Here is a 10,774-nt window from a genome sequence, read left to right as displayed (position 1 = left end):
CATCAAAAGCTGCCAGCTGGGTAATTCCATTTCTCTAAACCCCTCTTTGGCCCCCGTTGGTCACTTCTCTTCAACTGAATGTATGAATTGAGACCAAATAAGATATTCATGGCCTGCTCAAGAAAGCGTAAAGGAAGGAAGGCTGAGCCATGCCAAGTTCTAGATGTTAACTTCATTGCAAAATAAGAAGCCAGGAAAAATGCATGAGGATGAATTCAGCTATCAGCGCCATCTCTTCCACAGATGGGTCTGGACAAAGACCCAGTCTGTCCAAACTGTGAGATTCCACAGACACCCTCGGGAGCGCTAATGGTTCCGACTTTCTTCAGAGTCCGTGCTTTCTATCTTCCGTGTCCTCTATCATTCCCTTCCACTGTGGAAGTGAGTCGGTGGGTGTGGTCCTATATCACTCCTTTCGGTGGCCATGCTTAAATCTCAGCATTTCTGCCAACTTTAGGTAATCTGACCCTTGAATTTGCCTGAGTCAAGAGTGTGCACACCCTTCAGAGTGACGCATGTACAGTGGATCTTGTAATTTCAAAGTATGTCACTGTGTTTCTTCAGCCAGAACGTGGGAAACGTCCTTGATCTGGATTCCCCTCTACTGGCCACAGCCATATTGTGACGGAGGGAGAAAAAATCCCAAATGATTCCATTAAATGTCGGTGGTGTCAGTAGTGCCAAAACGCATGTGTAATGTGATAAAATAGGAGTCGTCTAGAAAATTAAGGGAATATCACCCGCCCAGTCTTCCATGGCCGTCAGAAGTTGCCCAAGGGTGAATTCTCTGCATGGGAGGTGAAGAAACTGTGTTACCAAAACGCAGCGTGCTGGTCACCTGCACATCTCATTTAAGGACTAGGGTTTCTTGGGGGTTTTTGTTTGTTTGTTTTTGTTGTTTGTTTTTTGGTTTGGTTTTTACTTAGTTCAAGATTTAGGGACAGCATAACCAGATTGTTTGGGCAATAACCTTTGGAAAAAGCTATTCCAGAACTCACTTTATTCTTTTAATTCCCATCTCTTTAAAAAAGCCCTCTCACTGCTTGACACCCTGTGTGTGTCTGTTTGGTGTGTTAGGAATGATTCAGATGTGTGCATAAATGATGCAGCTGCAGTGCTATGGATGAACGCAGTAGGCATTTCTAGGTATTGTGGCCATACCTTCTGTGCTGTCTGAGCCCAAAGCCATATAAGGAATGTGTGCTCAGTAGACTGCCAGATACTTTGGTGGAGCGTTTCATTCTTCACTCGAGTGTCAAGAGATTCTCCTTCATGTCTAAGGAACTCTTTATGGGTGAGAAGCAGCTCAGGGTAGACAGTTACCCTGGAATGGGTCTGGCCTTACAAATGGCATATGGTCCATGGTGTGGCTTCAGAGGTCCTGAGAAGACCTTTCCTTTTTATTCCCCACCCCACTCCAACTACTGGCTTCCCACACAGAATTATTCCTTTAGCCCTGAGCTGCTCATCTGTCATTTAAATGAAAATCATCCCAGGAAGGGTGCCGTATTAAGCCATATTAGAAATTTAGACATTGCAACACCTAGCTTGCATTCGGGTTCTCATTTCTTTTCCTGGAAATAAAGTAATGGTATAGGAGAAGAGGCATAGCGCAAAGAACGCTAAGAGTCACAGAGTAGGGAGGAAAGACACAGGTTCTAGAGTATGAAGACATTTAAACCATCTCATCCTTCTCCTGCTTTTATTTAAGGCTCCTGTGACACAGCAATAGGACTCCCAGCCGGGAATTATTTTCAATAAGCAGCCACATGAATGTGTAGTTTATGAATTTCTAACATCTGTACCTTGTAGGACAGGTTAAGGGCTTTGACTCCTTCTGTAGAAAATGGAAGACTGATGTTTCTCATCTGGTACAAGTTACTGAGTAGACAACTGGAAAGATCAAATTATGACAATAAAAAGTTACTGTCATTGTCTCTCCTCTGTCCCAGTTCAATTAATCTTCCAGTGTAGCTGGGTCGTTCTACGTTCTCCACTTCCCCACCTCCATAGGGGGTCTCGGGTGATCCCAACACACACTAATGGAAGCTACTGGACTACCGGGTACAACAATTGGTGGGCAGTTCTTTTTTAGACCTACCAGGTATTTGGGACAACGCTAAAATGTAGATTCAGCAGTCTGAGAACTTCTAATCATAGTTTAGATCTAGGATTCCATTCTAGTTCGGGGGTTCCAGTATCATATAAAATCCCAAGATATCTTCATATATTCCCCCTCCATCCCATTCCAACCACATTGACTCAATCACCATGCAGGGGTTCTATGGGTCCTCTGACTTAAAGCATAGAGACCTATCTATTCTCATGACAAAGAATGCCCCCAAAAACCTTAGGTGAAAATCAGTGCTCTTTCTGTGCCTCGGAGAGATTAATTAGGTTTGGGGCTTCCAATTTACAATGCTGAAGCAAGGAAAAGGAATTTTGCCCAGAGAGTGATGGGTTCGGATAGCAGTACTGGGAATAAGTGGGCAGAGTTAGAAATCTTCCATGTTTCTCTGCCAGCGTGTCCATTTGCATCCATCTCCGAGCCCATCGCAGTGAGTTTCTGGCTCTGTTCTGTGCTTTACAGCAGAATTGCTGGTGTGATTCTGAGGGTGAGGACTCCTGATGAGAACTAAGGGTGGAAAGCAGAGCGGATGAGTAGAATTCCCCATAGCCTCGGGACTCTTGTGTGTAGAATTCGTGTTTTGGCAAAGGTGAGAGAAATGGAACTCGCTGCAAGGATTCAGGGTACAATGAAAAAGCACAACACTAAGCCCATTATAAAACTGTTATTTTAAAGGTTTGGTCTCCTCAGTTTAAACCTGAACTCTCTTTTTCGTAATTACCTTAGCGTTGTGATTTAGGGGGTAGAGCAGATTCCAGTACTCTGCAGGAGAAAAAAGTAAAAGCTCTAGTTAAATGTGTTAGTTCAATTAAACCAATGTCTGCTGAACACATATCATGCCCCTGGGCTAGTGCTGTGAAGAACATGAAAAAATTTAAAATGGAGTATATTATACTCACATATAATATGCAAATGCAAAAGCATACAATATTTAAATGGATGTATTATGTATGTATAAATAGGTGTGCATAAATGGGTAGATTTATACATGCAGGTTTAATTTTTTCTGGCTTCAGGGTGTGAGTCAAAGACATTATGCATTATATTATTTTTAAAACACTACAGAGATTCACCTCTCCCCATCGTGGCCTTGCCTGAATCCTTCTTTTGGAATTATTCCACCTCCCAGTGCTAAAACTGAAATTCCCTCTCTGACCACAACCTGGCATTTTCTATATCCTATCATGTGCCTTCCTTCAGGGTCCCTCTGTTGTTCTGGTCCATAAACCCCTCTGATTTCATTTACTTCCCTCCTTGGTCTCACCCTGTGATCACCCATATCAACTACACCCTCACCAGCAATCTCTTCCTCCTCTTGCCTTCTCACCCCACCTACCTTGCTTTTCTAACTCTGTCTCCCATTCTCCCAACATCCACTCCATCTCCAAGAACAGAAGGTCAAAACCTATACCAAAGAGCACAGATTGGATCCATTTAATCTCACCTAAACCCTACCCAGCTCAGACATCTTTTTTATTCTCCAGTGTTGACTCCCTGTCACATTCTCCAAGGGTTTTTTCATTTGTTTTTTATTTTCATTTCATCTCGTCTCTTTCCTACTGAATTGCTAAGAAAAGACACCTGATTTTGCAAATTCTCACATGACCTCTCCTCTCTACCTTTAAATTTCTCCCATCCTTCACTCATCTTCGCCATCCTCCCTCCCAACTCAGTGCCCCTCTTCCCCGTACTCTGATACCCACCCCCACCAACCTCTTCTATGGCGCTCCAGCCAATAGCACTTCATTCTGTTGCATCTTTAATCCCTTCCACACACCTGCCTACAACCATCTCTAAAAACAGTCCTCAGTGTTCCACCATCTCCAAAAACAAGTCCTACAACAGCCCCTAAATCCCAGTCTTCTCTCAGTCCAGTTAGACTCTTGAATGCCTGTCCTATCTCCATTTTTTTTCTTTTCACTTCCAAATTTCTCAAAAGGGTCGTCTTTCTTTCTTCATTTCCTCAGTTAATGCGCATGACTTACCCTTTAAAATTGGGCTACATCCTGCCACTCTACTGAAACTACTCAGTGGCAACATTCCAGTGAACTCCTTGTTACAAAATCCAGTAATCTTTTATTTTTTTTTTAAATTCTGCTCTTCGGCACCGTGAATACCACCCTAAGTTCACCGCTGGGTAGCAGCACGTTCTGGTTTTTGATCTGGTCCTCTCTCTGTGTTCCCTCTCTGGTTCCTGCTGTCCGTCCTGCCCCCTCAGCATCGACTTGCCATGATGTTCTGAGCTTGACGCTCTTCTCCTTTCCTCTGTGCTTCTGTAGCAATATTTCTATTTTCCACAACTTCAACGACTCTCTGCATGAGGATGAATTCCAAATCTTCACTCCTAGACCCAACTTTTCACTTCATCTTAATGCACATATTTCCAGCCACTTCCTGGACAACTAACTTCATACTGAGTCAAATATCCAATGGAAACCAACATAATCACCAAGTCCCCCCTTTGACTAATGGTACCCCGATTCTTTCTGTCACCAAACTAAAGATTTTCAGCCACTTTTGCCTCCTTGGTTTCCCTCATCCTGCACGTCTAATCATCTGGAAAGCCGTTAATTCATACCTTGAAAGTTTCCAAGTCTTTTCATTCAGGCCCTTCCCTCTAGTCTGGATTATTTGTGTCCTTTAGCACTGTTCCAAGAATTTATATTTGAATCTACTCTCATCAGTATCACTTGCTCAGTACAAATTAAATCATGTCATTTTCCAACTCGGAACAAAACAAACGACCCTTCAATGGGCTGTATTTGCCACAATCCACCAGCAAGAATAACTTCCTGTTATTTGCCTGTGTGCACCTGGGCCCAGACAACAGGGGGATCACATTTTTGTCCCTTTCCTTTCCTGTACCAACTTGTTCCCCCACTTTTGTCTTTCCTTAAACTGCTCCCTTTGCCCCAAATTCTCTCCTCCCCATCTCTTATCTCATTCCCTTCTTGCATAATAGCCATCTTCCTCAATACAAGTCTTCAAAGACCAGAACATCTGGTCCATCATGTTCACTGTCTTCATCTGCCATCCCCCACCCCCCCCCAAAAAACCCCATATATATGTATATGCCTTTTGTGAATGCTCATAACACTTTAATCTGTCTAGTGGCAGCCATCATGGACCATCTTATTTATGGTTCTTTAGCTGATCTTGCAGGTGTAATTTTTTCTGGCTTCAGGGTGTGAGTCAAAGATATTATGCATTATATTATGCATAATATATTATGCATGGTATTATGCAACCATCATGGACCATCTTATTTATGGTTATTTAACTATACATCCATCTCCCCTGGTAATTATAAACTCCTTGAGGTCAGGGGTCATGCATTGATTCATCTTTTTATCTCCTGTAGCACCTAGCAGTGCATCATGTTTATGGAAGGTGCTGAAAAATATTTGATGTTGTTATAAATGGTAATCGAAAAGGAGTCACTTTATTTTGCCCACAGGATACTTGAATCTGCAGTAAAACCTAAGGACGAGTCCCTTCCCATTTATCTCTGTACATCTGCGCCCACCAACAGTCACTGCAACACAGGACATGTGTACATTCCCAGGTAAATTATCATTTCAGATGGGAATTTGGATTTTTCTAAGTTTTGCTTTGTCCTTCAAAGCTATGCTGTGACTATCTTACGGTTAGTGGAGTGTCCTTGGCATACAATATGTATACATAGTGTTAAGTCACAGAGGGAGAGACCGTGGAGGATATTGATCAAATGTTAGGTACCAGGAACTTTCCAGGTGCTCTCAGTGGAGCCTGTCCCCAGACACTGCACTGTCCAGACTGAGTCTCTAACGACCTGACCTACGCTGGGATTCATCTGGCTTTGCTGTAACCTCTAGCCCTTTTTTAAGCACTTGCAATACCAGAAAGAACTTGTCCCAGTTCAGGCTCATTAATCACACAGTCTTATGGGCCCCGAACAGTGGTGCACTAGGACCAATGTATTATGCTGCACGCCTGGTATTTTCCACCTCTGTATCTGTGCTAGATCAGACTTGGGGGAACTGTTTGTGCAGCTCACGACCTGTGTCTTGATGATATTTATTTCCTGGACTCTGTGTGATTCTCACCCTTTCTGAGGCTTGGACTACAGGACAACTTCTCCCAAAGGGTAGACAGGCGTTGAAGTAATCAAGTGCTTTATTTCTGATCTTGATATCACAAACGAAAGTAGCTTAGGATTTGAATGAGCTGGCTCAGAGACAATTCTAGTTTCTGAAGGACTCCTTTCTCTCTAAATGCGAAGGGATTCATAGCATTGGAAGAGACAGCATCACCTCTGACCTTATGGCCCTCCTGTCACTGTAGTCTCTGAGCCGCGTTCACCTTCCCCCACCTCCTTGGTGGTCTACTAAGCAATCTGCCCTATTCCTTCTGGTCAATGGCAGTTGCTGTTTGTCCCCCTGAACACACTCTTAGAGCTGGTACTGTCCTTTCACTTACGCTGCTCTGGTAACCCATCATGTTCCCTTCTCCTGGCCAGCCTTCTGTATAACTTTCATTTTGTCATCGAACGTGAATTATTCTCCCGTGGGAGGCATCTTCTGCCACTGTGTGCTAATTTAAAGCATCCTATAGAGAACCAAACTCAAATAAGTTACAGGAAGTGGCAAGTCTCTTCTTCAAAAAAAGTGAACAAAGTCCATTCTTCATTGAGACAGGAGCGGGTAGAGGAATAATTAAGGGCAAGATGGGGCAAACTGTGACAACTTGGGAAGCACCCTAATGAAAATTAAAATGTAAGTCTGGAGGAGAATTGTTCTTCTCAAAAATCCCATTAAATCTAGATAGTCCTGCTCCAAGGAATAGGGATAGTTAATGTTTTCGAGCAAAATCCAGCTCATTATGTTATGACACTTTTTTTTTTAACCAGTGAAACAAATAGTCTGATAATAGCTGGTGGAAGGGTGTAGAGGTGCCATCCTCATGAAGAAGGACATTCATGGATCCCTCTTGGACGAGTGGAATGAAGAAGTTTCCAGGGAACTCAGAATATATCCAGAAGGCAGCTTTACCCATGAGGTGTTCATGTCAATTTTTGGCCTATAAATACTTACAAAAACAGAGGAAGGGTAGCATAGGAGGAAGGGAAAGTACAGGGGGTCTAGAGGAGAGCAGCCCTTCATGTCACAAAGCCAGGAGCTGCACCTGTGTCTCTGGGACCCCCACTGGCTACTGGTGTTGATGGTAGCTTTGGAAAAGAGCAAGACCCAAAGCTGATGACCTTTCAAGTGTCTGTTCCTTTAGTCCTTCGCAGGGCGTGAAAATTCACTCAAACTTGGAGCTTGTTTTCTGGGCATAATTGGACTGAAGATAGAATTACACTTCTCATTTTCCATTTCCACTTGTAACCTGAGATGCAGCAGGTTCAAAAGCACTTTCTGAGGGCCACCTTCCTGCCCTCGTGTGTACTGGGAGTTGTTTGATGCAATGCCAGAAATACCAGGGAAGGTAACAGCCATCCAGGGCAGCGCCAGGAAAGCCAGAGCCACATCACGGCTGCCTTCAGCGGTAACTGTGCCCGCCCCAGGATGAGGGAGGAGCCTGGAGGCCACCATACCTGTGACGTCCCGAATGTCCTCAGGGAGTCAGGCCACAGGTCAGCCCTGAGCCCATCCTCAGGCTGTGCCCTTCAGACCACAGCACCCAGAGAGCCCCTGGTCATCACCTGGGCAGAGAGGGAGTGACAGGAAGTCTAAGCCCCCAGGCTGTGGCTTCATCTCCCTCCTTGTGTTAAGAGGTGCATAGTCTCAGAGATCTGCCAGGAGCAAAGCTTCAGGGGAAGCGGCCCCAGGAATGTGAGTTTGCTTGGCTACCGGCTGCTCTTAGGTAAGGATGTTACCTGTTTCCAGAGGGGACATTTTTTTTTTTTGAAAAACCAAAACATGCCTGCCTGAAACCTCAGTCTTATACAGAACAGTCTTTGTAGTTAACGCCCAATGTCATTGTCACATTTTAATTGTCATTGATCATTTTCTTTTGAAATCAAGGGCTATTTTCATGTTCCCTTTGGCTGTGACGTAGGACCCTCTGAAAATCAGAGACTAGGCCATGACGCTGCCTCTGCCTGAGGTGTGCTCTTAACGCTTCCACAGATGCACCCGAACAGCGTGACTACACCTAATCTGGCCTCTTTGTCATGCTTGTGCACCTCCCCAACACACATCTCACACACACACACACACACACACTCACACTCCTAACAACCAGACCCCACAGTGCCACTGTCAGTCATGTTATGGAGGAGCAGGGGTGCATTCTTGGTAGATGGAAGTGTTCATTGGGAACTGGATGGACATAATTACAGTTTTTCGAGCCAGTGTTTTCGCTTTGTCCTTCCTAGCCTGTGGATCGCTGACACCTCCAGGTCTGACAGACCATCCAGGCTTTATATGAAGGGAGCGTTTCTTTGTAATGGGACAACCACGTGGTTCTCCTACTGCCCGTCCCTATTGAGCCGTGTGGAATCCACGTGGTCCTCTGATGTCCCATTAGCGGATCAGTGCTAAGAGGATGGAGACGTAGAAGCCAGCCTCGCCAAGGATAGACAGGCTTGCTGCTTAGATAACTACGTCTCCATGGGCACCCACGTCTCCTCTTGACAACACCGTGAGCGGGGGTGGAGAGGTCTGTCCTCAGTGGGACGGAAATGGCAAACATACCTTGGGAGATTCAATAATTTTTCTTCTCCCAGGGTCAAGAGCAGGGAAAATAGCAAGACTTCACGTCAGCAGGAAGCAAAGAGGCTAGAGAGACATCCAGACAGAACTCTTATTGAGAAAGACATGAAATAGCAAAAATACCCTTTCTTTCATGCGAACGCAACTGGAAGACAACCAGGGCACTTACAGCCGTGTTTTCCCTCTTTCACTTATCATCTTACATTCTCATCCTCAGGTGAAGGGTCTCGAAGTGTTCTGTGTTCTGTCAGCTCCGAGCAGCCCACCCTCCAAACACCCGCACCCATGCACACACATTGTTAGAATGAGAAGTTGAGAGAGCACAGAGCTTGCACGTGTGCGTGGTATTTAATGTTTTCAAACCAGAGCCCAACAAGCCTCGTACAGTCAGCCCCGCTGCATTTTAATGATGGAGGATAGATCCTGCTGCACATAACTGTGTACTTAGGATCCCAGAAAAGAGAACAACCTTGTTACTGTTATTCCTCCTGGGACTCCTGAGCACCTTCAGTGATCAGGGCAAGTACGTTGGTTGTGTCTTGGTAGCAGGCACAAGAAATGGGGTGCATAGAAATTTGAGGAGTCACTCTTGAGCAGTCGTAGCTTAATTCCCATGGAAAATGGCCCTGAGCTATGGCAGTTTCTCAGCCTGACTCTGCTACCCGTGCTTGGAGAAGGATAGAGTTTCCAGGATCACCAGCAGCCCACTTAGACCTCCGCCACAACCATCCCTCTGAATGGCTTCCTTTGGCATGGAAATACGATCGTCTTTTAATTTTAAAGATGAAAATGTTGAAGCACAGCAAAATTAGATGAGCAGTCAGAACTAAGGTTATACAGGAAATTCTTGGCGGAACCAAAACTTGTCTGAATTTCCAACTGTCAGCCTAGCTCACAAAACAGTGCCGCCTGAATTGTCCACCCCACCCTGTGTTCAGCATCTGATGGAGGATAAAAGTCCTGAAAGCCAGGCAGCTAGTTTATGGTTTACCCAAATCTTTCCCATGAGAACGTGTCTTCTTCACAGAGCCATACACACACAGACACACACACACAGACACACACACACACAGTCCACATGAGTCTACAGAGACCAGTCAAAGGGGTAAGAACAAAAAACTTAAAAACGAGAAAGGTATAGAAGAGTTTCTATAATGAAGAAGAGTTGAAGGCTAAATAAAAAAAATGGTTTTGAATTTTGTGGGGTGACACATTGTGAATAATTTTTTATCATTAAAAAATTTGTATGTAGCATGTAACCCACTCAAATAAAAAGCTCAAGGAAAACTGAGACAGAGGATCTCTTCCAGAGTGTTCCATGGGGAAGGGAGACTTAAGAATCTGCGAGAAAGTCATGATACTCTGAAGGTATCAGTGCTTTTAATCAGCTCACAGCGAAGCGGGCAACCTCAAGACAGAGACTTTTAGTTTCTTCTGGGTAACTTAGTCAAGTTCAAACACAGCAAGCTTGATGCCAGTTTTAAGGCGTGAGTTAGTTCTGGAAGCCTATGTAGAAATATAAGGAAGTTCACGTATGCAAGGAATTCCAGGAGGAAGGAATTATCCCCCGTAATAATTATTGCTGCCTAAAGCCCAGAGCCAGGGCAGCATGGACGTTGCAAAGACTAATAAAGGTCTCCTGAGAATTCTTACGAAACCTTAATTTCGCCCCAAGATTATAACGGTAAAATCATTAAGCACCCAAGGGCCAGGGAATCCTGCAACCATCTTCTTTTGCAATCCACCTGTTCACTGATGAATGATTTAAGATCAGGAAGTAACCATCAGTCTTTCCAAAGAAGATAGTCTTTAGTTTCTGTCACAGAACAGATTTTGGTTCACGTACAGAGCACGCTGCTTATACCAAGAGCAGTGAAAGAGCTCTAAGTGTCCTAGTTCAATGTAGAAATTTTTTTTTTCATTTCATTGGTCCCTCCTGCCCCAGGGGAAA

The sequence above is a fragment of the Balaenoptera musculus genome, chromosome 10 (genome assembly GCF_009873245.2).
Source record: "Balaenoptera musculus isolate JJ_BM4_2016_0621 chromosome 10, mBalMus1.pri.v3, whole genome shotgun sequence".
NCBI classification, from domain to species: domain Eukaryota; kingdom Metazoa; phylum Chordata; class Mammalia; order Artiodactyla; family Balaenopteridae; genus Balaenoptera; species Balaenoptera musculus.
Note: the sequence above shows the minus strand (reverse complement) of the source record.